Source organism: Ursus maritimus, unplaced genomic scaffold (genome assembly GCF_017311325.1).
Source record: "Ursus maritimus isolate PB19 unplaced genomic scaffold, ASM1731132v1 scaffold_27, whole genome shotgun sequence".
NCBI lineage: Eukaryota > Metazoa > Chordata > Mammalia > Carnivora > Ursidae > Ursus > Ursus maritimus.
The window spans coordinates 6378990-6405050 of record NW_024425230.1 but is presented as its reverse complement, the minus strand read 5'-3'; the positions used below and the strand labels follow the sequence as shown (position 1 = coordinate 6405050).

The 26061-nt window shown below is 50.5% G+C and overlaps 1 protein-coding gene across 2 annotated transcripts in view; it reads right to left on the bottom strand.

Moving 5' to 3' along the window:
• The window catches only part of APBA2 (amyloid beta precursor protein binding family A member 2), a 236520-nt gene that overhangs the window by 191814 nt on the left and 18645 nt on the right, over positions 1–26061 (bottom strand). The gene's annotated exons all lie outside the window — the stretch shown is intronic.

The following is a 26061-nucleotide window of genomic DNA, read 5'->3' as shown; positions in this document are numbered from 1 at the left end:
TCATTTATGAACACGCGGGCGTTCTATCTGAGCAACGGACCCCACGTTAAAAAAAGAGAGGCTAAAAGCTCCCTGCACCGAAACGTTAAAAGGGGCTCAGAACTGCGGGATCAGAACTCTGGCGTTCTGCAGAACAGCCGAACATTCTGAAAATCAGAGAGTTACAAGTAGATCATGAGTCTTTCCAAGTTTTTGAGCGATCCCTCCTATTCGTTCCCAAAGGTCAGCAAGCACAGAGAGCTAACGATTTGAGGCCACCAGCAGCTGGGCCTCAGGCGGAGAGAGTGGGGAAGGTATTTCTCTAATCCTTTTGGAGGAAGATACGGGAAACCCTGTGGCATTAATATTGTGGGTTTCACTTGCTCTAATAGGAAATAAAGCACATTCTTCAAGATTCTATTACCAATTTGTTTTCCAAAGAAGCAAAATGCGACACAAGATACAGAGCTCGGTGTCATTTGCATTATTCATCTTAAAATCATGTGTGACATATGTAGGGGGAAATTCTACAAAATACATTAAACCAACACTTTTCAAAGAAAGGGCGACCGTGTGCACACGTGGGTGCACAGTGCAAGCCATCCCCCGAGCAAGTGACGTCTTTTCCTCCCTGATGCATGGGGACGCCAGCGCTCAGCCCGTGGCCTGCATACCAGTGCCACCCCAGAGTGGGTCACTGCCTGGATTTCTGCGCAGAGCCTAACTACAGAGAGACATCCTGGCTCACATCCTAACTCTGCCCCTTACAGCCTGGGAGGACTAAGGAACCTACCCATGCCTCAGTTTCCCTATTTTGGAGGAAGAAGGAAGCACTGAGATATTGGGCATCAGGCCCCACCTCCAGCATCAGCATCTTGGTCTCCCTACCATGTCGAATGAAGGTGCTGACCCCATGACTTACAAGGTTCCTTGAGCTTTAATGTCGATGGCTCCTGCTGTGTTCCCTGTCCACGGAACAGACCCCCCCAGCTGAAGGCCTCCTAAATCCAAACACAGACCCCACGCCCCTCACCATGGGCCCACTCCAACACCGATGGACGAGAGCATCACTGTCCATGCGGATAACACGCAGATCCAACCCAGCTCAGCCAGGGACACTAATGGGGTACATGGAGGCATGGTACTACATGGCACATCACTGACTCTGAACCACGGACTGAAAGGCAGCTGAGCTCCCAGGCCTGAGCCATCATCACACCGCAAGGCCCCCCTGCCACTGGTGCCTCACCCCTTTCATGCCACTGTTCGAGTCATTCCCTTTTTGATTCCTCCAGAATCGTACTGACAAACTCCTATTCATTCTTCAAAACCCAACTGGGAAAGGCATCCCTGAGTTTCAGTGGTAAGCCCTCTTCTCAGCAAGGCACTACACAGACTGGGAAAGGACTGGGAATGGGAATGCCGAGTTGGGGATCACAGAGGCCAGCCACAACAGAAGGGAAGGAAACAGGCTACGGAAACTATACCAAGCACCGAACGCCCAGCTCAGAGGCCGGTGTTACCTCACAGGCAAACGAGGCCACCAAAAGCTTCTGACTGTGGAGGGGGGTTACCATATCGGTTTGGTGCAGGACAACCTGGGAGGGGCAGGGCTCAACCAGGAGCCCCCAGAAGGAAAGCAGAGCCCCTCAGGGAGAAGAAAGAGGCTCGACACTCACTGAGCAACCCCCCAGAGGGTATGCTGATGAAGCTCTTCAGAAGAGGTTCCCACAGAAAAGCTCCTCCCCAGCTTCTCCCTGCTCCCCATGACCCCTGGCCCTGAATTCTGTACGGAAAGCCTCCTGCCAGTCCCCAAAGCTGCATAATTACTCTGCAAAACGGCCCTTAACCAACCTGCCTGTTAACTGCCACAGGCCACAGGCTGCCACGTACAGCGTGTCCCCGAGGCTAAAAATACAGCCAGCTTCTCAGCAACACTCCACCTCCAGAGGCCTTCCGCAGGGACAGAGGGGCGGCTGCCTGGGAACCAGGGAGTCTTCCTTGGCTGTTCGTCCAGCCCCCGTTCAAAAGCCATCTGCGGGGCCAACCTACTATGGGCCAGGCTCAGGACCTCAGCTGTCTGCTGCCATGACCCTCCCTGGCAGGACCCAGGTGACACTGCGTCCCTCCCCGCTCCTCCCCGCCCCCCAACCCACACCGCCCTGTACTGAGCCACTCACAAGGCTCATCCAGAAAAGGTTCACAAGGAAAACACTCCAGCAACTCATAAATCCCCATGGTCATGAGCAGACTGGGAGTAATACAGAGCTCCCAGCTGCTGCCCTCCACCATTCCTTCCCAACCCAGAAAAAATATGGGGAGGCATGCGGGTGGGCACTAGCATGCCAGGCCCATGCTAGCATTCTGCTCCTGATCACTAGCCAGCGTGGTCCACCCCACAACAAATGCTGAGTGGCAGAAAGGAGTGACCCAGCTGTGAACAGCCAAGCCAGGCCTGGGCTGGCACGGGGACACTGCCAGAGGACAGCCTGGCCTGCTAGGAGGGGCACGGCGCTGGCAATGTCACGCCCACCTCCACCACGTCCGCACTGACACTGGGACGCTGGACAGCAGAAAAAGGGCCAAGCTCTGGAAGGCAGAGCTCACATGGTCAGGCCTGTCCCCAGGGTTGGGGCAGCTCGAACCTTTGTAACCTGGTAGTCACTTCTTGCCTGAGGCCTTCCCTGTGCTGGCTGTCTGGCCCTGTCCTGCCTGGTGCTCATACTCCCACAGCCCACCACGCACACAGTCCGCTGTCTTCTCAGAGGAAGGTCCCACCACATCCGGTTCCCAAGCTCAACCACCCAAGTGAGCTCAGCGAGGCCTTTCTCCACCTGGTCCCTAAAGAATCTGAGACAGAAAACATAGAGGTGGTGGGCGCCTGGGTGGCTCAGTGGACTAAGCGTCTGCCTTCGTCTCAGGTCATGATCCCAGAGTCCCAGGATCAAGTCCTGCATTGGGCTCCTGGCCCAGTGGGGAGTCTGCTTCTCCCTCTGACCCTCACTCCCCTTGTGCTTTTCTCTCTCTCGCTTGCTCTCCAACGTAAATAAATAAAATCTTTAAAAAATATATTTAAAAAAGAAAACATACAGATGACTAACAGGTACATGAAAATGCTCCACATCACTCATCGTCAGGGAAATGTAACTCAAAACCACGGTGAGATATCCCCTCACACCTGTCAGACGCACTAGTACCAAAAACACAAGAAATAACAAGTGTCGGTGAGGACGTGGAGGAAAGAGAACTCGTGCGCCGTTGGTGGGAAGTAAGTTGGTGCAGCCATGGTGGAAAACAGCAGGTAAGTTCTTCAAAAGAGAAAAAATAGAATTACCATTCAATCCAGTAACTCCACTTCTGGGTATTTATCTGAACGAATGGAAACACTAACTCCAAAGCACACCTGCACTACCATGTTCATTGCTGCATTATTTCCAAGATATGGAAACAACCGAAGTGCTCACCAGCAGATGAATGGATAAAGAAAATGCGGTGTTAAAGAAAAAAAAAAAAGCTGTAGACATACACGTAGAATATTATTCAGCCATAAAAAAAAAAAAAAAAAGGAAATCCTACCATTTGCAACAACATGGATGGGCCTTAATGGCATTCTGCTAAGTGAAATAAGTCAGACAGATAAAGACAAACACCATATGATCTCACTTATATGTGGACTCTTAACAAAAAACAAAGAAACAAACAAAACCCCTGAGTTCATAGATACAGAGAACAGACTGGCAGAGAACAGAATGCCAGAGGTGGGGGGCGGGGGGCGGGGGAAATGCATGAAGTGGATCAAAAGTACAAACCCCCAGCTATAAAATAAGTCCTGGGGATGTAATAAAGAGCATGATGACTATAGTTCATAACACTGTATTGCATATTTGAAAGTTGCTAAGAGAGTAACCTTAAAAGCTCTCCTCACAAGAAAGATAATTTTGTAATTATACATGACGATGGCTGTTAATGTGGGGATTGTTTCTGCATACAAACATCAAATCATTGCTCTACAAATTAATATAACGTTATATGTTAATTATACCTCAACTTAAAAAAAGAAGAATCTGAAAAGGCAAAAAGATAAAACCTAGGTCTGAAAGGACAGAAATAAGAACGTACAGACCAGGGGCTGGGCCCCAGATGTGCAGGCTGGAAGGCCCTGCCCTGAGGCTCTGCCCTGCACAGACACGGTCCAGCCTCTGGGTGGCAAACAGCAGCCAGGGGCAGCCATGTCCTCCTCAGAGCCCTCAAGCAAATGGCACACGGCCCTGGCAGGTATCCTGGCACAGCCTAGTCAGTGTCCAAAAGCCCTTCATGTTTCCTCTATCTCCAATGGCCAGAGAATCAGGGGGGCTGCTCTTAGTGTCCGCCTGGGAAGCCAAGCGTGGGTCCCCTGATGCATGGGATGGGGAGAACTTGCTCTTATTGTCCCCCAAAGCCTTCCCATCTCAACTGATGGCTACTTCCTTCAGGTTGCTTAGGCCAAAGCCTCAGAGCCATCCTGGGCCCTTCTCCTTCCCTCGTCCTCACAGCCATCAGGAAACCACGCTGGCTCCACCTCGGAAGTGAACACAGACTCCCAGCACTGCTCTCCCATGGCCACTGATGCCTGGGCCGAGGCTCCATCCCCTGTAGGACTGCAGTGGCTCCTAACAGCTTGTTACCTCTACGCCAGCCCCTTCTAATCTAGTGCCGGTGCACCAGCCCAAATGATCTCTTCCACCACCCGTCATGACCTCTCCCTCTATACCTCTACCATCAGCCACCTGGCTTCCTTGCTTTTCCTCAAACACACCAGACAGATGTCACCCCAGGCCCTTTACATGGGCCAGTCACCTAGCTGTCCACATGGCTCCCTCCTTCCCCTCCTCCATGCTCTCGTTCATACATCATCCTCCCTGACCACCCTACTTAAAACCGCAATGCCACCCACCTAGCCTTTCCTGGCCTCCTTCTCTGCTTTATGCTTCTCCATAGCAATTACCACCGTGTAATATGTGATATATTTCTTTCATTTACCTTGGTTATGGCCTGCCTTCCCTCACTGGAAAGTAAGCTCTCTAAGAGCAGGGATTTTCAATCAACATTTAATAAAAATGTGTGAGATGAATGCATGAGCCCATCCTCCACCTGGGAGGAGAGCGGGACATGTGCCTGCCACAGGCAGCACCCAGCAGCCCAGGACGCAGCGCTGCCCTCCACCCCACACGATGATGACGAGACTCCAGCATTTTCAAGCTTCCCAGAAGGAAGAAGAAGTCCTCCTTAGGTCCAAATGTCCCCTCCAAATAAGCCCCCCCAGAGTGCTACCGAGAGCCCAGGGCTGGAAGCACGAGGTCAGCCTTTCCTCTTGCAGGTGAGGAGCCGAGGCTCAGAGGGTAACACAGACCCTCCACACCACACCCTAGGCCTTGCTGTAGTCTGCAGCCCTGACCACAACCCCAGGAGCAGTGGGCACAGGGCCTGGACCCCAGGCTGGCCACAAGCACCCCAGGGGCCACTGTGCAGGGGTTTGGAGCCCATCTGGAACCACACTACCCGGGCTTGGCTCCTGAGAACCCCAGCAAACTACTTAACTCCCCTGGCTTCTCCTGTCCTGTCTAGAACATGGGGGACCTCAGAAATCTCCACAGGCTTCTGGGAGGAGGAGGAGCACTAACATGCACCAAACCGCCTAGAGCAGGGCCAACCGGGGGTGAGCAAGCATTGTGACCCCTCTGAAGCAACACCTGCAAGTTGAGGCTGCCCTGGGACGGGGGAAACGAGAAACGGGGACAGCAGCCCTGAAAAGATGGGGAGGAACTCGAATTTTAAGCAAAATAATGAAAGGAACTAGAATTCAGTAGTCAACTATCTAATGGCTCTGTTCTCAATACTCTTTCAGAATTCTCCTTACTGATCTAACGTGAGTTCTACGAGGTCTTCTGAAGAACACTTTGCAGACAGGAAACACTAAGGTTCACCATAATTTTCCAGGTGGAAAAAAAAAAAAGCTCTTCTTATGATGGAAGGAACTAATCACATCATGGTGTGGAACAGTGGGTCTGGAACGGTCTTCCTGGCTCAAGTCCATGACTGGATGACAAGAGCCCACTCCCATCAGCCGGGCTCCCTGATGGAACCCACGACAGACAAACCAGTCAAAGCCAGGCACCCCCTTCCCCTGCCTTTCCCAGGAGGGGCAAGGTGTGTTGCGAAATGAGCACCAGCCTGAGCCCTCATGCTCCGATCCTTTGCAGGGCCGGGCCTCCAGGGCACAGATGAGGAAACAGGTCCTAAGGGAAGGAGCCCACAGCTGCCAGCTGCCAGGTAGAGGGGCGCTCCCCAGCTTTGGGGGACCATGCTGGGCACTGGCTTGAGGGAAAGTCTAGGCTGGCCACTTCTGCAAGACCAGACATGGGGGCGCGATGTAGGGCTGTGCTCTCAGGTGGGGCCCATGACCAGGACAAAGGCAGAAGGGGACCCACTCCCCTTCACAAAAACTCAAACCCCACCTCAAGGGCCTCACCCCTTTCACACAGTCCTGGGAACCAAGGTGTGTTCCAGGAACATCTGTCCCTGGGAAGGCGCTCTGCTCTGGTGCACGTAACAAAAGCCATTTTAGGTGCTTCTCCGGGCTCCAAAGGCAGCAGGGCCACCCCATCAAGTGTCTGGAGTAAAAAATATCAGGATCCACTGTGAAAGGCACCGAAATGGTGACTTTGGAAGGAACAGACCACAAGGTCAGGGAGGGATGCTGGGGGGGGTGTGCAGAAGGACAGCAAGCCCTGCCCCCCCCCCAGAGAGAGCAGAGGGGCACACAATGGTTTAGGGCAGAGGGATCGGGACCAATTCAACCCGCTGGGCCAGGGTGGAGGGTCCTTGTCCTGGGATGGGGGCCCCTTGTCCTCAAACTACAGCCGGGAAGGCCCTCCCTCCAGGAATGACTCCAGGCCCATCTGCCCAGCAGGAGGGAAGCCAGTGAGTACGCAGCCTCACCCTGGGGAGTTCGCACGACAGCCCTGAGGGAATTCTATTCTTATCCTGCCTTAGCAGGCCGGTGGAGAGGCTAAGGAAAGGCGAGTGACTTGCTCAAGGTGGCAGAGTTAAGTCCCGGGAGAAGCCGGGGCCCCAACCCTGGGGTGAGCACATCTGAAACTCTCTCTGTTCTCGTGCCCCTGTCCCGTCTTCTGTCTGGGCACTGGGCATACGGAGCATTCAATGCAGGATGTGATGATGCGGTCACATTTAAGCACTTTTTAGGTATATTTTTGCACTTGGCCAGCTTTTAAGAGTGTTATCATTTTGTTTATGCCAAAAGGACCCTTCTCTTCGACTACCACAAAAACTTCCTCAGTATGACTGAACAGTGTAAGATGATGGAAACTCCACTAATTGTGTAAAAATGCTCCAAATGGACTAAAATGTTTGCATACTATGGGAAGTATTCTTAATTTGCTGGATACGAATGTGGGGGGAAATTTGGGGGAATCTGACACCTGACTGGATCCCCAGACAAGTGAATGCTAGAAATAGGTACTGAGCCCCCCAACTGAAGCCTTGCCTTCTGGCTGGGTCACCACAGGAAGCTGAGGCCCCGGGACCACACCCTCGGCCCGTCAGGATTTCAGCAGTTTACAGCTGTGGCTGGGTGGGCTGTCCTTTGACGTGCCAGACACCTAGTACAGGACCAGGGACTGGGACCCATCTAAGCTGACCACTCCTCAGCGTGTAACTCCATCTGAGCTCTCTGGAAGTCCACACTCACTGCCCACCTCTCAGCACCTCCAATGCATGTCTAACAGGCACCTCGAGCTCAGCGTGTCCAAACGTGCCCAAGTCTTCCCTGCAAAAGATCCAGCACCCCCCACAGCCTCCCCGACTCCCAGCTGATTACGACTCACTGCCCAGCTGGGGTCTCTCTGACCCCACCTCTGAGCCACCAGGACACAGTATCGGCTTGAGCTTCAGATGCTTCCAGAACTCCACCTGCTCTGGTCCTCCCCACCATGCCACCCAGCCACGGCCTCCATGACCTTGTGCGTCCTCATGGGGCTTCCTGCTGCAACCCTCACCCTGTACAGCACCCTACCTTGGTGGCAAGCGTGGTCCTTCCACACAATGCGGGAGGAGCTACGTACTCTGGGTCTCTGTTAGCTTGGACCACGAAAACAGAGTACCACGGACTGCGTGGTGCATCCACAGAAATCTACTTCTCACAGTTTTGGAGGCTAGAAGTCCGAGATCATAGCGCCAGTGCGGTCGGGTTCTAGTGAGAGCCCCCTCTGGGTTACAGACTGCTAACTTTTTGCTGTGTCCTCATGTAGTGGATATCCTCACAGAGCTGTCTGGCCTCTTCTTATAAAGGCATTAATCCCATCATGAGGACCCCACCCTCATGACCTAATTACCCCCAAAAGTCCCACTCCTAACACTGGGATTGGGCCTTAAGTTCAAGAAATTTGGGGGGACACGAACATTCAATCCAAGATGTGTGCACATGCCTGCACAACAGTTATACTTCAACAAAATGTTCGCTTAAAGAAACTGAAGTGGTTGGGGTAGGGAGGGGACATGGGAGATGCCCACTAAGGGGTATAGGTGATGGAAATGTTCTGGGATTACATGCTGGTGATAATTGCATAACACAGTGAGCACACTGTACTGTATACTTTAAAGGGGTGAATGGCATGTCAATATCTCAATAAAGCTGTTATACACTTTTTTACATCATAAGTCAGATCATGTCCTCCGCTCCTCAACCTCCCCCTCCAACAGCCCACTGCCACTCAGAGTAAAATTTCTCAGGATGGCAGGAAAATCCGCCACTCCCGACCTCCAAGCCCTCTGGGCTTCCCCCCGATCATGTGCTCTGCCCCTGCCTCACAGGCTCTTTGCTGTTCCCCGGACACCCCAGGCCTGACCTCCATGATGTCCCACTCAGCCGAGGCCGAACCCCTTGTCCTGCCCTGCACCCATCATGGCCCACCACACCTGCTGTGGTGGAAATGCCTGCACTTCCCCCTGCTGTGCTCCATGAACTACTCCCCTACCACAACACCTAGCGTAGTGCTCAGTGGCGACCCCCTGAATGTTGATTCGATATCAGCACTGTCCCCAGGACACACACCCAAACAGATGCTCACTCAGGGAGACCAACGGCCAGGTGGGCAGAGTGGCCACTTCAGCCAGGGTCTGAGCACTTCAGCTGCAGCCCACCCACCAGGCCCACAGCATGTTTGGGACCAGCTCACTCATCAGTTCCTCCAAGGTGCCAGGCATGGGCCGCGGGTGAGTGAAGGCCCCCTCGGTGGGACCCAGAAATCCAGCTCCCATGTGTGACTCAAGGGGAAACTGCCTTCCCCACCCAGGCCTCCAGCTACAGGGGCTTCTGGGGCCACTGGGGAGGAGGGCCACATCCCCACCGAGCACACAAACTGGGACACAGGCTCTGCCTTCTGAATGACCACAGCTGGAAGAATGTCATTAGGGAAGCCTCCCCACCCCCACCCCCACCCCACCCCCGTAGGACTGTGGAAACCAGCCTATTTCACCTCCAGGCTACTTCTTGTTCCAACAAAAAAACATGCTGGTTCTCAAGCAGAAAAGACTTCAAATCCCTCCCCACCTTCCTCTCTATTCATGCCCTCCCCAGAAGCCAGCAGGGGACGGGAACACTGACGTCCCTGGGCACACGTGTGAGGCCACAGCAGCAGAACAGGGGCTCGTGTGTCCTCCCACTGTGCCGTGGCATCAGCCCCCACGGAACGCCCCGCTGCCACCCACTCCCCACCACCACGGGGCCAACTGGGCCGGGCAGCGGCCCTCCTGCTTCCTGCTTCCAAAGCCTGGCCCCGCACCCCCACCCCGCCCACACACCCGCACCCACCCAGGTAAAAGACTACATTACAAAACACCAGATACAGAATCCAAGAGGGAACAAGGAGAGAAAACCAGTGAAGAGGAGCATGGGGGCTTCCTTCCAGGCAGAGAGGCTATCCTGCCTCACCTCACTGCCAGTTTGGAATTTTGCAGAGGCTCCCAGTGACGATGACTATTATTTGAGCTGAGTAATCAGGGACCAATTAGGGCAGCTAAGTCTGCCAGCCCCTCCTTGCCCCACGATGGCCCGGAAGCAATGGGCAGCTGTGCTGGGATGGGTGGATGGAAGTAGCAGCAAGGAGACTGAGACCGCAGGAGGGTCAGAATGGGGGAGTTGGAGGGACCAGGACACCACGGGAGCACCAGTCCCCAGAAATGAGCCAGGCCCTCAGCACCCCGGCCCTCCCCCATGCCACAGGAAGCAAAGACTCAAAAGGCTATCACCAATGGATCGTCATAAAATAAGGGGAAGCTAACAAGACCAGAACACAACTAGTTGAGTCAAAATGTTTGCCAAAACCCATGGAATGCACCACCCGAAGAGCGAGCCTTACCCGAATTTAGTTAATAGTAACAATAATATATCAGTATGGGCTCATCAATTCTCACTAACACGCTGTATTCACACTATATGTGAATAATAGGGGAAAGTGGGGGTTTGGGAGTGAGGAGGCAAATGGAAACTCTGAACTTTGTTCAATTTTTCTGTAAGCCTAAAACTGCTGAAAAGCATGAAGACTGTTGATTTTTTTCCCCCCGATATAATGGTTGAGATTCAGAGGGCTAAATATAAGCATGGATGCCATCGAGGAGCTAATGGGTCCACTGGAAGAGGAAGCTTCGGGATTCTCCCAGAATGCAATGCAGACAGACCTGGGAAGCACCCTACTGGAGACCGGGTCTCTCCTGACTTTGCGGAGGGCCAGTAAGCTCCAGGAGCACCCCCCCCACCCAAAGCCCGCCATCACAGCCTCCCGCTCGTCAAATTGAGGAATGTCAGTAAGTTCTCAGGGTTTCGATCGTTCATCTTCTTTCCCCCAGATTGCTTTTTCTTGGGCGGGAAGGGGTGGTGGGCAGGGAGTGTGCAGACAGCAAAGGAACCTCAGAGAAGATACAAACTTTAGCCCATGTCCTTGGCCTCTTCCAGGCTGTTGTATTTCCCAGTTGATGGCCTAAGAGAGTGTTCTCTCCCTTTATTTGGTTGTTGGTTGTGAATTACTTTTTTTGGCTGGTTTTCTCTTTTTTAAAAAATTTATTTCTTTAGGAGGAGTCCCAAGGCTTCAGCCTTTCAGAAAACCCATTCAGCATTCCCTATGAAAAATTTAAATCTGCATATCCTTTTATCCAGCAACGCCATTTCCAGAAGGACTCACATATATCTGAAATGATGTCTGTATGAGGATTTTTCATTGCAGCCATCATTTTAAAAACTGGAAACAACCTAAGTGCCCATAAAGAGGGAACAGTTAAATAAATTATGGCAGAGTCCACATGCTGGAATACTTCGAGGCATTTTTTTCTAAAAGAGGTAGACCGATACGTACGGACAGAGAGGAATCTTACGGCCTATGGGGGAGTGAAAATGGTAAGACAGCTAGAGGGTGGGCGTATGTGTACAGATCCATCAAGCTCCCAGAAAACACATACATATCTGCAAGTTCACGTATGGCTGCAAAGGCATACGGAACAGACCAGAAAGGACCAAATGTTTGTCAGCAGTTTCCTCTGGGAAGGGAGTGGAAACAGGGGAGGCTGAGGGGGTGTTCACTTTTAACTTATTAAATGCATGTGTACTGGTTGAGTCTTTAACCCAAATACATTTATTATTCACCAGCACCGTAATGAAAGCCACAGTCTGTGCCTTCCAAGATTTCACATTACAGTTAGGGAGCTGTCTGCAGTAAGAGAAATGACCTAGGGGAAGGGGACAGATGGGCGGGAAGGGGGGCCGGGGCTTCCCACAGGAGCCTCCGCTCCTGAACGTCAGGGAAGAACCGAGGAGAGTCGAGTGTCTTCAGGAAGACAGTCGCTGGAGCAGAGACGCAAAGCTCCCAAATGATAAGACATCCACACACATGACAGGGCAAGCCCAGAGATAACAAAACCACAAGGGGAGGCAGTGACCCAAGAGAGAAAGAACACAGGGGCTTGCGGACCTGGGGGACCAAGATGTTCTAGGCCAGAACAGTGGGAGACACGGGGGTATCAATCTGGGGGGAAAGCAGAGAATTCAGCACCATTCCCTGAGTGGTTCACGCGCTACTATGTGTGTCGGGTGTGTGCGTGAATGTGTTAAGTTGTGTGTGTCGGGTGTGTGTGGCCGGTGTATGTGTGTGTGTGTGGCGTCCACAGTGTATACAGGTGGTGTGGGTGTATGTGTGAACATGGTGTATGTGTGATACGTGCGTGGATGTGGGTGGTAGGTAATGTGGCTGGTGTGTGCGTGTGTGTGTGTGTGTGTGTGTGTGTGGCGTCTGCGGTATGTACAGGTGGTGTGGGTGCATGTGTGTACACGGTGTCCGTGTGTGGATGTGGGTGGTGTGTGCAGTGTGTGTGTGTGTGTGTGTGTGTGTCGTCCACGGTGTGTATGGGTAGTGTGGGTGTATGTGTGTACATGGTGTCCCTGTGATATGTGTGATATGTGTGTGGACGTGTGTGGTGGGTGCTGTGTACGTGTGTGTGTGGCGTCTGCAGTGTGTACGGGTGGTGTGGGTGTATGTGCGAACATGGTGTATGTGTGATACGTGCGTGGATGTGTGTGGTGGGTAATGTGGCTGGTGTGTGTGTGTGTGTGGCATTGTGGCGTGTACGGGTGGTGTGGGTGCATGTGTGTACACAGCGTCCGTGTGATACGTGTGTGGATGTGGGTGGTGTGTGCGTGGGTGTGTGCAGGACTGGGGAACACAGGAGGCTGGCGGCCTCGAGCACGCAGCAGGGACCAGCTCAGCCCCGGCAGGGCTCGACAGCGGGGTCGCTGCCGCTCAGCACCCCTACCCCACACTGCGGCCGACCCGCTCAGGCCACAGGGCGTGCCCACTCTCTGGGCAGAGAGAATGAGCAGCCTCTCCGCCTCCCAAAACAGCGCTTGCGAAGGGGCTCACAGGGTCAGGGCAGACCCCAAGTGTCTGTAACCTTTTTTCTCTCACCCTCCCTGGGGAGGGGGAGGCGGGGCAAGAGCTCAAAGGAAGAGCCCTGCGTGAGAACTGAGCTGTGAGGGGAGCAGGTGGTGGACCCACAGAGTCCCTGAGTGAAAGTGCCCCGGGGAGCAGAAGCAGCTTGTCACAACAGCCACCCTCCTGAAATCTGGGCAGCACATCTCATCCCACAGCGCGGCGCAGGCCCCGTGGGAGTCCACAGAAGAACAAAGCCCTCCGGAGGGAGTCTGCCGCAAGATGGCCCAAAACCCCCAACCTGCTCAAAACTTCTGCTGCCATGTCAAATCCTTCCTAGACTAAAAAGCAAACGTACACCTCTTCCCGTGTAACAGATCTTTTAAAGCCCACTTCCCTTTTGAAGCCACCAAATAACAATTAAATTGTCACACAAACCGTGCTTGGAAGTGAGCCGCTTCCGCAGGGTGTGGAGCGATGGAGGGGGGACGGAGGCCCCGGATGTGGTGGGGCCGACTGCCAGCTCCAGCCGTCTCATCCACAACACGCCAGGCACGGCGACCCAGAGGGGCAGCAAGGAAACTGTCTTCCACCTCTCCGAGGAGGCACTCTCACATCATTAAAAAGCCTATAAGTAATTCTCAGACAACACACAATGGAAACCTAAAATAGTTTCTAAAAACCACAAGTTTCTTCTCAAGTTTCTCTCCTCAAGGACCTCCACACAGAGGAGGAACACCACGTAGCTGGCATAATTATGCAGGACCAGGGCAGACGGATGTTTAAGACTCTGTGTTCTAGAAGGGTCCAAGTGCGCCCCCACCGTCCTGCAGCCTGTCACTGAAGCCCGGCGGGGGGCGAGGGGGCTCCCCACAAAGGAGGCCAAAGCTAATGGGCACAGCCACGCGTTTACCTAGATGTCACATCCCCAGATTAGAATGTGAGCCCCACCTGGTGGGGGCTGCCCCATGCTATCTGCTTCTGTAACTCCATCACCCGCCCCAGCTGAGGCCCCAGCCTCCACCATCGGTCCTGCCCAGCCCTCGGGCTACTGTGAAGACATGGATAGATGCGAAGGCCTTGGTGTCCCACACAAACCGGATCGCTGCATGAGGAGGGGGCGTACCCCCATGCTTTCAATTCAGTTATCAAGCAGGCCTCCCAGGCCCGCCTCTGGCTGTCCAGAAGTTCTTGCGTTCAGGCCGTGTACATAACACACACACACTGTGCTGCAGACGCGTTCTGCTTGATCCACGACAAAACTCAGCGGTCCCTGCCCCAGACCGTCTGCTGTGCACGGGCGTGCTGCTCCACGGCGCACGGAGGCCCCCGGCTCGCCCACCGCGGTGCTTGGCAGGAGGTGTTCAGTAAGTATTTGCCGCATCATGAATGAGTGGATACTTGGGTGGATGTGATGTGTCCTTGAAATTGTTTCCTTACAAGTTTTCAAATGTGCATTTTAAAGTAAATACACACACAAGATACCTTCAAGGAAAAGGCCAGGGAACAAAGGGTAAAAATCAGGAGGCATTAGGACCAGGGGCCTGTCCTCTGACATCCCTGCAGTGTGAGAGGATTTCCCAATAGCTGGATGAGAGCGCCTGGCAGAAACGAGGCCAGCTCTTCTTTCGTCCCTAGGGAATCCGAAGAGAAAAGAGGGGCAGTCCCTGGACCGTGCCGTCCAGCCTCCTCACGCCACTCCTGCCCGGGTAAGTGGCGAGCAGCTTGGAATTCGGGACTTTGCATGAGGTCTTCATCTTTTCCTTTTTTAAAAGATTGTTTTTATTTATTTGAGACAGAAAGAGAGCACAAGCATGGGGAGCAGGAAAGGGCGAAGCAGACTCCCCACTGAGCAGGGAGCCCAATGAGGGGCTTGATCCCAGGACCCTGCAATCATGACCTGAGCCAAAGGCAGATGCTTAACCAACTGAGCCACCCAGGCACCCCTTTTTTTATTATTATTATTTTTAAAAAGACTTTATTGATTTATTTGAGAGAGAAGTCTTCATCTTCACAGTGCTGTCTAGGGCTGGATGTGGTTTCAGGGGGGAAAAAAAGCCAGTCCTGAAGGAAGGCAAAAGCCTCATTAGCCCCATCATAGATTCTAAATCTCCACGTCACCGAGGCCCCAGTTTCTCCATTTCAGATTTCAAAGCATAAAAGGACAAATCTTTGAATAAGCCATGCTTCCTAATCCATAGCATATTCTCAGAAATAGAAAGTCTCTCCTCTGGCCCTTCCTTGAAATAGCCTGGCTCTTACATGTGACAAAATGAGGCAAAGTGGCATCTCCATGACCCAAATACGAACACTAGGAATACCTCCATGTCTTCCGAGTGGCAATAAAAGTATTTAAAATAATTTAATATCAAGCCCATTTAATAGAACTCAAAATAGCTCAGGCAAATACACTATTAGAGAGAATGGATATGGGATGAAAAATTCAAACAGATACGGCTATAGAGGTCAGACTGAAAAAAGAAAAAAACCCCACTTCATTGCTATATAGGATTTCCAAAGATGATGCTCTTGAAATCTCTTTTAAAACAATATGTTCCAACTTCCTACGAATCCAAATGACTCTGGTGACGTCTGGCTTCAGCAGCGAGCTGCAAATATGCAGCCTCATTATTGTACTTGGAATGGCAGTAACAAGGAAGCATCTCTTTCCACCCTTCCATCACGAAAGCTAACATGCATCTATTATCTGCACTGTTACAGCTCCCTTTCTGATGAGAATCAGAAACCATTTTCAGCTGGGCTTGGAGCAGTCGAGGGGACTGTCCACTGGGCCACGGTGTGGGGGTGGGGGTGGGGGGTGAGGGGAGCATCATGGCAACTGCCTTTTCGTCTTTTCTTAAACGTGAAACATTTCAGGATGGCTTAAGCAAGATGTATTTTGATTCAAAAGCTCTATTAAATTGAAGAAAGAAAAAGAACCCATATACAGCTCCTGACGGAACAATATCATTAGCCCCCAAAATGTAAATGAAATGCAGGGAAGTGCAGTGAATTCAACGCCCTCCCTGACCCCCGCATAGGTCTGGGCACCTTATCTCCACCACGCAGGCCAGCAGGCGAGCCGCGGCTGCCCAGCCCCATGCAAGCCCCAAACGCCGGCATCACGCTATCTTATTTGTTCAGGGGAAGCAAAATGGTCCAGTGCTGGTGGCTGTGTTCCTTCTTCCCAACAAGACCTAATTGCTATTGTCCTTCTCTGGGATCCACTCTCCCTAGATAAAGAGTAAGAAGGCAGCCAGCAGAACTCAAACCATTCACTCACAGGCTCTTCGCTCGTAGATCAGACCTCAATGCGGCATAGTTTCCAAATCAAAATTGCAGAACCCACGAAGAGAGAACCTTCTGTTCCAGAAGGTATTTATATGAAGTCAAAATCAAAATCACATCTTTACGGTTTTTTTTTTAACACACTTAATCAGTGTTTCTTATTGCAAAACCTAAAAGATGTTTAACATTTATAACCAGAAACACTGTTTCTTATTGGAAAACCAGAAAATGTAAGTTATTCATATAGTGATCCTCCTTTTTGGAAAAGAATCACATTTATGAAACTGGGATATTTCCCCAAATCAAGACTTAACGATCCTTGAAACTCAAAATGTTCTAATTTTTAAATAATTTCATATCAAGCCCAGTTAATAGAATGCAAACAATCTCTGAAGCTGATACACTATTATTTTTTTTAAGATTTTATTTATTCATTTGCCAGAGAGAGAGAGAGAAAGCACAAGGAGGGGGAGCGGCAGGCAGAGGGAGAAGCAGGCTCCCCACTGAGCAAGGAGCCTGATACAGGACTCAATCCCAGGACCCTGGGACCATGACTGCCTTCCGAGCTGAAGGCAGATGCTTAACCAACTGAGCCACCCAGGCATCCCACAGATACACTATTAGACAGAACTGATATAAAAGTAAAATTTCAAACAGATGCAGCTACATAACAACAATGAAAAGAGAAAAATTGCTTCACTGCGATATAGACTTTCCAAAGATGGTGTTCTTGAAACCAGCCATGGTTCTGCCATCTATGAAAGCGAATCACTGCAGTGCGATGGGATAAGTGTTACAAGAGAAAATGATGGGCTCACCCAATATTAAAGAAGAACAGAGTTGGAGGACTGACACTACCAGACTTCATGACTTACTACAAAGCTATAGTAATCAAGACAATACAGTAGTGGTGACAAGAACAGACAAATAGATCAATGGAACAGACTACAGAGCCCAGAAATTGACCCACGTTAATAATCATCAATTGATTTTTGACAAAAAAGCAAAGGCAAATACAATAGAGTGTTTTCAGCAAATAGCGCTAGAACTAGACATACGCTTGCAAAAACGTGAATCCGAACACAGACTTCCTCCTTCATAAAAACGAATTCAAAATGTGTCCTAGACCTAACTGCCAAACACAGAACTTTAAGACTCACTAAGAAGATGACATAGGATCTACATGACCTTGTGATTGGCGAGGACGTTGCTTATATACAGCACCAAAGGCAAATTCCACACAAGAAAGAATAAGCCGAACGTCATTAAAAGTTTCTGCTCCGTGAAAGACACTGTCGAAAGAATGAAAAGACAGAGCCACAGACTGAGAGAAAATATTTACAGAAGACGTATCTGATAAAAGCCTGTTATCCAAAACATAAAAGAACTCTTGAAATTCAACAATAAGAAAACAAACAACCCAATTATAAAACGGGCCAAACATGTGAACAGACACCTCGCTAAAGGCGATATACAGATGGTCAAGAAGCATATGAAAAGATCCCCCACATCATATGTCACCAGAGAAATGCAAATTAAAACAACAGTGAGATACCACTACATACCTATTTGAATGGCCACAATCTGGAACACTGCCAAGGGCTGACAAGAATGTGGAGAAAAACAACCCTCGTCCGTTTCTGGTGGGGCCACCACTCTGGAAGACAGTTTTACAGTTTCTTTTTTTTTTTTTTTTTTAATTTCTTGAGAAAAATGAACATAGTACTCTTACCATACGGCCTAGCAATGACATTCTTTGGTATTTCACCCAAAGGAGTTGAAAATTTATGGCCACAGGAAAACCTGCACATGCATGTTTATAGCCGTGTTCTTCATAACTGCCAGACTTGGAAGCAACCAAGACATCCTTCAGGAGGTGAACGGATAAACCCTGGCACACCCAGGCCAGGGAGTATCATTAAACACTGAAAAGAAATGAGCTGTCAAGCCATGAGAAGACAGGGAGGAACTTCAAACACCTACTACCAAATGAAAGAAGCCAAGCAGGAAGGGCTACATACCGTAGGATTCCACTTGCATGACATTGTACAAAAGGCAAAACTATGGAAACAGCAGAAAGATCAGGGGTTGCCATGAGTCACAGGGGTATGGGGATGAACACAGGTTTTAGGGGGCTGAAACAAATTCTGCTGGGCTGTATGATACTCTAATGGTGGACACACATTATACATTTATCCAAACTCATAGAATGTACAACATCAAGTGACCCCCAGTGTGAACTCTGAACTATGGGTGATAATGATGTGACAATGTTGGTTCACCGATTGTGACTAATGCACCTCTAATGGGATGTTGACAATGACAGAGGTTGTCATTGTGGGCAACAGCAGGTATATGGGAAATCTCTGTACCTTTCCCCTCGATTTTGCTGTGAACTTACAACTGCTCCCCAAACGGTCTATTAAAACAAAGAAGATAGCAGGCGCTGTCTTTCCCAACCAACCCCGGTGGTGGGATATGGAGGCTTGAAGCAAAGTCCAGAGGCCCCAAAGTGAAAACTCCTTCATCAAGCCCCTCCATGGGCTAGAAAAGCCCCAGTCCCCATGCCTTTGACATAAGACAACAAAGGCTCTGTCAAGATGCAAGTGACACCTGGCTAGGACCACACTTTAATGTATTGCTCACTACTGAGGTTTCATCAGGAGTGACCCCAGTGCCAGGTACTATGACCCCGCTGATCACTGAGCACTTCTCATTGCCTGCCTCGTGCTGATGGATGCTTTACGCTGTGGCTGCCATCCCCGCCCTACCCACCTGAGGACAGACACCTCTGTCTCAGCCTTACCAGGTAAGCCAACACATGGGTCCAGTCATTGGCTGCTGTGAGGCTCTAAAGAAAGGACATAATTCCTTCACTCAGACTAAGTAATCAAATAAGGAAAGGGCTTATAATGAAAAGACACATTCCATTCCCTGATCCAGACTTTCCCACTCCGCTTCCTATATTTTTCATCATTTCCAACTCTAATTCTTTTGGTGGCTATTGCAACCCCTCTAAATAATCGTTTTAAACTCTATTTCTGAATATATTGTTGACTTCAGATAATATTTATCGACATCCTTGTATGAGAGGTGACATCTGCAGGACCTCCCCAGCTCTTGTGCAACTGACCATGATGAGAGCGCTTCCTACAGAACACATGATGGGCGTTCCCATCTGCAGCAGGAGCTCGGGGAGAAACACATCCTCCCAAGAAGCTCCCACCCAATTCTGGGAACAGATAGGCATCCTTCAGATGGCCTTATAACCCATGCAGCCTTCAGGACGAATACAGGATCTTTTCTCAAAAAAAGAAAAAAAGAGGGGCGCCTGGGTGGCTCAGTCGTTAAGCGTCTGCCTCTGGCTCAGGGCGTGATCCTGGCTATGGGATCGAGCCCCACATCAGGCTCCTCCACTGGGAGCCTGCTTCTTCCTCTCCCACTCCCCCTGCTTGTGTTTCCTCTCTCGCTGGCTGTCTCTCTCTCTGTCAAATAAATAAATAAAATCTTTAAAAAAAGAAAAAAGAAAAAAGAAAGAAATGTAAAGCCCGAGAGAGGAGGTGGCATTAATTTGGTATGTCCCTGCTGATCATTTAGAACAGGAACTGGCTCCTGCTCACATCGGCATCCTCTGCTCTCAGAACCAGGCTCAGACGCCTATGGGGAGGCCATGCGTGTCTGCTCAGCGCAGGCGTGAGCAAGTACCACATCAGCCAACCCGGTTCCTGGGGACGCTCTGTGACCGCAGAGGGTGTGAGTGGCTGAGGCCAATCAAGTACCGAGTCTCCACTTGTTGATTTGGTTCTTTCTGCTACATGAGATACTGTTGATGTTGACGGATAAACGGATAAACAAAATATAATCTATACTTACAGTAGACTATGACTCAGCCTTAAAAAGGAATGAAATCCTAAGTATACAAGGAACTCACAAAAGTCAGCAAAAAAATAAACAGATTTAAAAATGGGCAGAGGACCTGGACAGCCATTTTTGCAGTGAAGACATCCAGATGGCCAACAGACACATGAAAAGATGCTCAACATCACTCATCACCAGGGACATGCAAATCAAAACCACAGTGAGCTATTACTTCACACCTGTTAGAACGGCTAGTGCTGGAAAGATGAGAGATGAGTGTCGGCGAGAGTATGAAGAAACGAGAACCCTTGCACCACTGGTGAGGTTGTCAATTGGTGCAGCCACTATGGAAAACCGTACAGAAGTTCCTCAAAATATGATCCAACAGTCCCGCTTCCAGGCATATAACCAAAGGAAATGAAATCAGTATCTCAAAGAGATATGTGCACTCACATGTTCATTATAGCACTAGTCACAATAGCCAAGATATAGAAACAACCTAAGTGTCCACCAAGGGATGAATGAATACACACACACACACACACACACACACACACACGTGTGCACATGCTCAATGAAATACTCAGCCATACAAAAGAAGGAAATGCTGCCATTTGCAACAACCTGGATGACTCTTGAGGACATTACACTAAGAGAAGTAAGCCTGACACAGAAAAACAAATACTATGTGATCTCACACAAAGAATCGAAAAAAGTTGAAACAGAACCAGAGAACAGAATGGTGGTTACCAGGGGTGGAGAGGGAGGAGAAATAGGAAAGATGGTGGCCAAAGGGTACAGACTTTTAGTTATGTGATGAATAAAATCTGAGCATGCCTGGGTGGCTCCATCGGTTAAGTGTCCGACTCTTGACTTTGGCTCAGCTCATGATCTCAGGGTCTTGGGATCGAGCCTCACATCAGGCTCTGCACTGGGCATGAAGCCTGCTTGGCATTCTCTCTCTCCCTCTCCCTCTGCCCCTTGCTCATCCCTGCTCTCTCACCCTCTCTCCCTTTCTTAAAATAAAAAAAAAAGAATAAATTCTGGGGACCTCATGAACAGCATGGTGACTATAGTTAATACTGCATTATATACTTGAAACTCGCGAAGACAGGAGATCTGTAAGTGTTCTCACCACCAAAAAAAAAAAGGCAAGCACAGGAGGTGATGCAAGCGTTAACTTGATTGCGGGGATCACTTCGCAGCACACACCTGTATTAGACCATCATGGTGCACACTTTACAAAACACGTCACGTTGACAACCCGAATACACAGAATTTTTATTAACCATACTTTGATAAAGCTGGAAAAAATAAAGGAAAGAAATCATGCCCCATGCTACAGCATGGATGAAACTTGGGGACACTATGCAGAGTGAATATGCCAGCCCCAGGGGCGCCTGGGTGGCCCAGTTGGCTGAGCATCTGCCTTCAGCTCAGGGCATGATCTCGGGGTCCTGGGATCGAGCCCCACATTGGGCTCCCCGCTCAGTGGGGAGCCTGCTTCTCCCTCTCCCTCTGCCCCTCCCCCACCTCGTGTTCTCGCTTTCTCTCTCACAAATAAATAAAATCTTAAAAAAAAAAAAAAAGCTCATCCCAAAAGGACAGACTGTATGATTCCTCTTACAGGAGGCTCCCGGTGCTGTCACATTCACAGAGACCGAGGGCAGAAAGGTGGTTGCCAGGGACTGGGGCAAGGCGGGGGGCAGTGGGGTGCCATAGAAAACAGAGTTCCTGTTTGATGGGGGCAGCGTTTCAGTTTGGGAAGATGAAAATGTTCTGGAGACGGGCGGTGGTGATGGCTGCACAGCAATGTGGATGAACCGAACGCCAATGAACTCTGCAGTTAGAAAAATGGTTAAAATGGTAACTTGTGCTACGTATATTTTACCACAATTTAGAAAGCTAAAAAGGAAAAAATGACAATATCCTGGAAACTGGAAGATAAGAGGGGTGATGTGCATCGGGCCCCTCATCAGCAGATTCTCCCAGAATGTTCCTCTGCCCCTGGAGTAGCCCCAGGCCTGGGGTCCCCCAAGGAGAAGCCTCTGTCTAAGAAACGACAAACGCCTTGGTAGAATGACTGGCCAGGAAGCAGCTGGGAGCAAGCTTTACCACAGGACGATGAGGCAGGATTCAGAGAAGACACTCCGCATCTCTGAACCGCGAGCAGCCCAGAGGACCTTCTTATCAAAATCGGGGAGGGCTGCCTTTTCTCCAGCACACGCAGTTTAAGGCAAGACACTGGGCCAGTGAAAATATGGAAGATCCAGGGGGTCTGGCCACAGCCAGGGGCACAACTACATCCCAGGGGGTACCTGAGAGAGGCCAGAGGTGTCACTTGCAAATAAGAGGTTATTTTTTACCAATGGCAAAGTTAATTTTTTTAAAGAACATTCAGCATTTTCAACAGACCTTAGAAATGAAAGGGCTCCCCTCTGCACACGTCAAGAATGATTTTCTTTCTGACGCTTCCGGAGGCCTCGTCAGGGTTGGTTCAAATAGAAAACACACCTTCATGATCTGCTCATCTGGGGAAAGGTAGACTTTATGGCCTAAAGGGTCACAGAGCTCCCTGGGTCTGAACCACCCTGAGGAGCAGCTCAGATACTCACTCACTCCAGAAGATTCCGAAAGGCAGCTCCAGGGAGAGGTAGTGGGCAGTCAAGTGAATGACAGGGCAGGGGCACTACTCTTTAGAGCGTGACGTGATGTCTACAAAAGCAAAGTTTTGGTGCAGAGAGGGGCCAGGCCCTGCCAGGCTCCTGGGGACCTGAGCTTCCATCCCACCTGGACTCCTGCCCGCCTCCTCGTCCAGCCAATGTCCCTTGTTATCACGTAAGTCCACGTACTACTGCTCGGCCTTGCTCCTGCTGAAGACCGACAGCAAAACAACTCCGCCCTGAATACAAATGCTTCTGGACCAGATGCTGCAAAATAAAAGCCACATGGGTCCTTGAGTTGGATCTGGGCACCACCCCCCGCCCCGCTGCCTACCCCTCCTGGCTGCGGCTGGCCCATGCGACCACGCACGCAGATGGCCTCAAAGATGAGCGGGGATCTGCCCAGGCCACCATGGGGGACAGAATCGTGAAGCAGGCTTTGGCTACACATTTTCCATTAAAAGAAAGAAACACCGGGCTATTGTGAGCAGGCATATGAACACAGGGAAAGAAATGCCGTCACTGTCCACTCTTTCCAAATAAAACCCACCTGATAGGAACACCGTGATTGCAGCCCATTTCAACATCCTGTTCTATAAGGCTGACTGTTGGGAGATCAGGTTTAAAATTGAAAATCAAAGAGCTGTTCCTCAGTGATTCCCAGGAAATGAGGTGCACACAGCAGATATTAAACCTAACCCTGCACACAGCTGCCCCTCACCCCCACCAAGCATCCTAAAAGTTACCTTACAGATTTCCAACTTTCAAGCAAGACATAATTAGGTACATAAGGCCTTACTAACATTGCACGGGTTGAGTTACTGGATTTTAACAGCACCAACTCTCCAGTTCGGTGGTACCTGAGAAAGCTAATCCCACCATCATGAAATGCTGCCTGCCCCTTTTCCATCACTTAGAATACAAATTCCATAATCCGTCCCAAATTGCAAGGAAGGATTCAAACAAAAGAGAACTCATGTCTGGCTAAGCAGGGAATGCATCCTTCTCAAATAATGGAGACCGACCAAGCCCCTGGTGTCAGAGGTCACACACCCAGGGCCCTTGGACTTGCCATCTCTCTCTCCCTGTGTCTCCATATCCCACGTCCTGAGAGCCATCTCCCGTCCACAGTGGATCCCCTGCCCCTCCTCCCGGCCATCCCTCTAACCAGAATTTCTACAGCACCATGGGGAGACTGGGCTTTCTTGCTAGTTGCTCTTCCATTGGGTTGTGACACGGCTGGCCTAGTTCTGCCTCCACCAGCTCCGGAGACAGCACGGAAAACCATGCAGCCCTGTCCATCCTCCTGTGAGCAGTGGAAATGAGCCAGAAAGAGGCTGGAAACGGGGTGCCTAGGAGCCTGAAAGAGGAACGGATTGCTGGCAGAAGGGATGGTAAAAAAAAAAAAAAAAAAACAAAAACACCAGGTCTGGAGCCCACCCATCCAGACAGGCCGATTCTCCTCTCCAACAGATGTCGCCCGCGGGGGCAGGGCCGTCCCATCCGGGAAGTGTCAGAGCTCACCCTAGCCCACCACCGGAGGACGGCATGGGTCACACCATGGCACACCGCAGCTCAGTAGTGCCCTCTAGGCTTAACCCGTCATGGTGCCCGCCAACCCCCAAAGTGCCAGGCATCAGCACCACCTCCCAAAGGCGCCAGGTGGCTGGTGTGCCTCAGAAAAGGAGGAAATAATGTCCATCATTCCAAACATGTTATAAACAAGTAGTGATCGCTTTGATACCCTCAACGAACGTTCTCCATGAGCATGGGGGGAAATAATGCAAAAATTCCAAGATGTGCAAAAGAAATTAGGAATCTTAACTTGCAAAAGCAGTTCTCTACCATTTGTCAGAAAGAAGCACCGAGAACTGGACAGTGTGATGCTCCAGGGCCAAGGCTACAGTGTAAACAAGAGGAAGGGGTGTTTTTGTTTAATAGCTTGAGCAAAGGGATTCCACCAAGGGGATCCTGCATTCAACTCAACCCCTCCTCCCCCTCGCACCATCCACCCTCCCACCTCCCCGCTGCCTGGACTCACTTCCTAAAGGTGACCCTGAGTGGCCAGCACCACAAATTCCAGGGCCTGCTACAAGGGTCTGCGTGGGAATTTTGTGACACAGGCCCCACCTCTTGACGCAGTTGAGATGGGGTATTCCTTGGGCAGGCTTAGCCAACGCCCACACTTCCCTGCTGGGAGCCACCTCACTGGGCTCCCCCAGCCTCTGACTTCCACATGCTGGCCCACCACCTGCAAAGGGGGGCTTCAAGAACCCAGGCTATATCCTACCCGCTTCCCCCCAACCTGTGCATGCATAGGGGCTCCACTGTTGCCTGGGGGTCCCACCGATTCTGGGAGGAGCAGATGTGAGGCTGGCATGGGAGCCCACAGCATCCCCCATCGGCCTGCCCACGCTTCAGGGCACAGCAAGTGCCTGAGGGGCTGTGAACCCATGTGGGACCCGTGAAAGGGCTGACCCCATGCCATGAAGCAGATGGCCGTCCTGAGGAGGCCGTGAGACCCCAGGTAGGTGCTCACAGAGCTGGCTAATCAAGACTCCCCACAACAGCACGCCAGGAATAAAAAGACGTATATCCAGAAGGAGAGGTCAACATGGGCAAATGATCCCCCAATAAGAAAATCCAAGAGAAAGAACTAACCAACCAGAGAGAGATTCAGGCCAGGTGCGCAGACAGGCCAGCTGTTCATAAGTCAACAGCTTTCCTGTATACCCACAGAATCAGCTGGGAAATGAGGCCGGAGGAGGGGATGACCCCACCGACAACAGCCATGGGGGCTACGAAATACCTATGAGTACATCTAACAGGGAATGTGTCAAATGTACGTGAACAAAGCAACGAAACACTAGTGAAGGATATAAAAGGCCTTCTGAATAAATCCAAATATACAGATGAGAGAAAATATACAGATGTCTCTTCTCCCGTAAATAAACCTCTAGAGCAATCCCGAGCAAAATCCCAAACAGATTTTGGGATGAACGTGGCTTATTCTGAAGTTTATCTAGTCAAAGAAATGTATGAGGAAGTTAGAAAAACATGGAAAAGGGGAAATTAATGAAGAGGTAATGGCCCTTTAAGGTAAGAGAGCATAACAAAAAGTCACAGTAACTTAAACAGTAGATGTTGGCAGAAGAATACATCAATACATCAGAACGGACGGTCCAGACATACGGGACAACCCCACGACCCAGGATACGACAACTTCATACACGACAAACACTCATCTCAAAACAGAGACAAAGATGGGCTATTAATAGATCGTGTCGGAAAACTGTATGCAT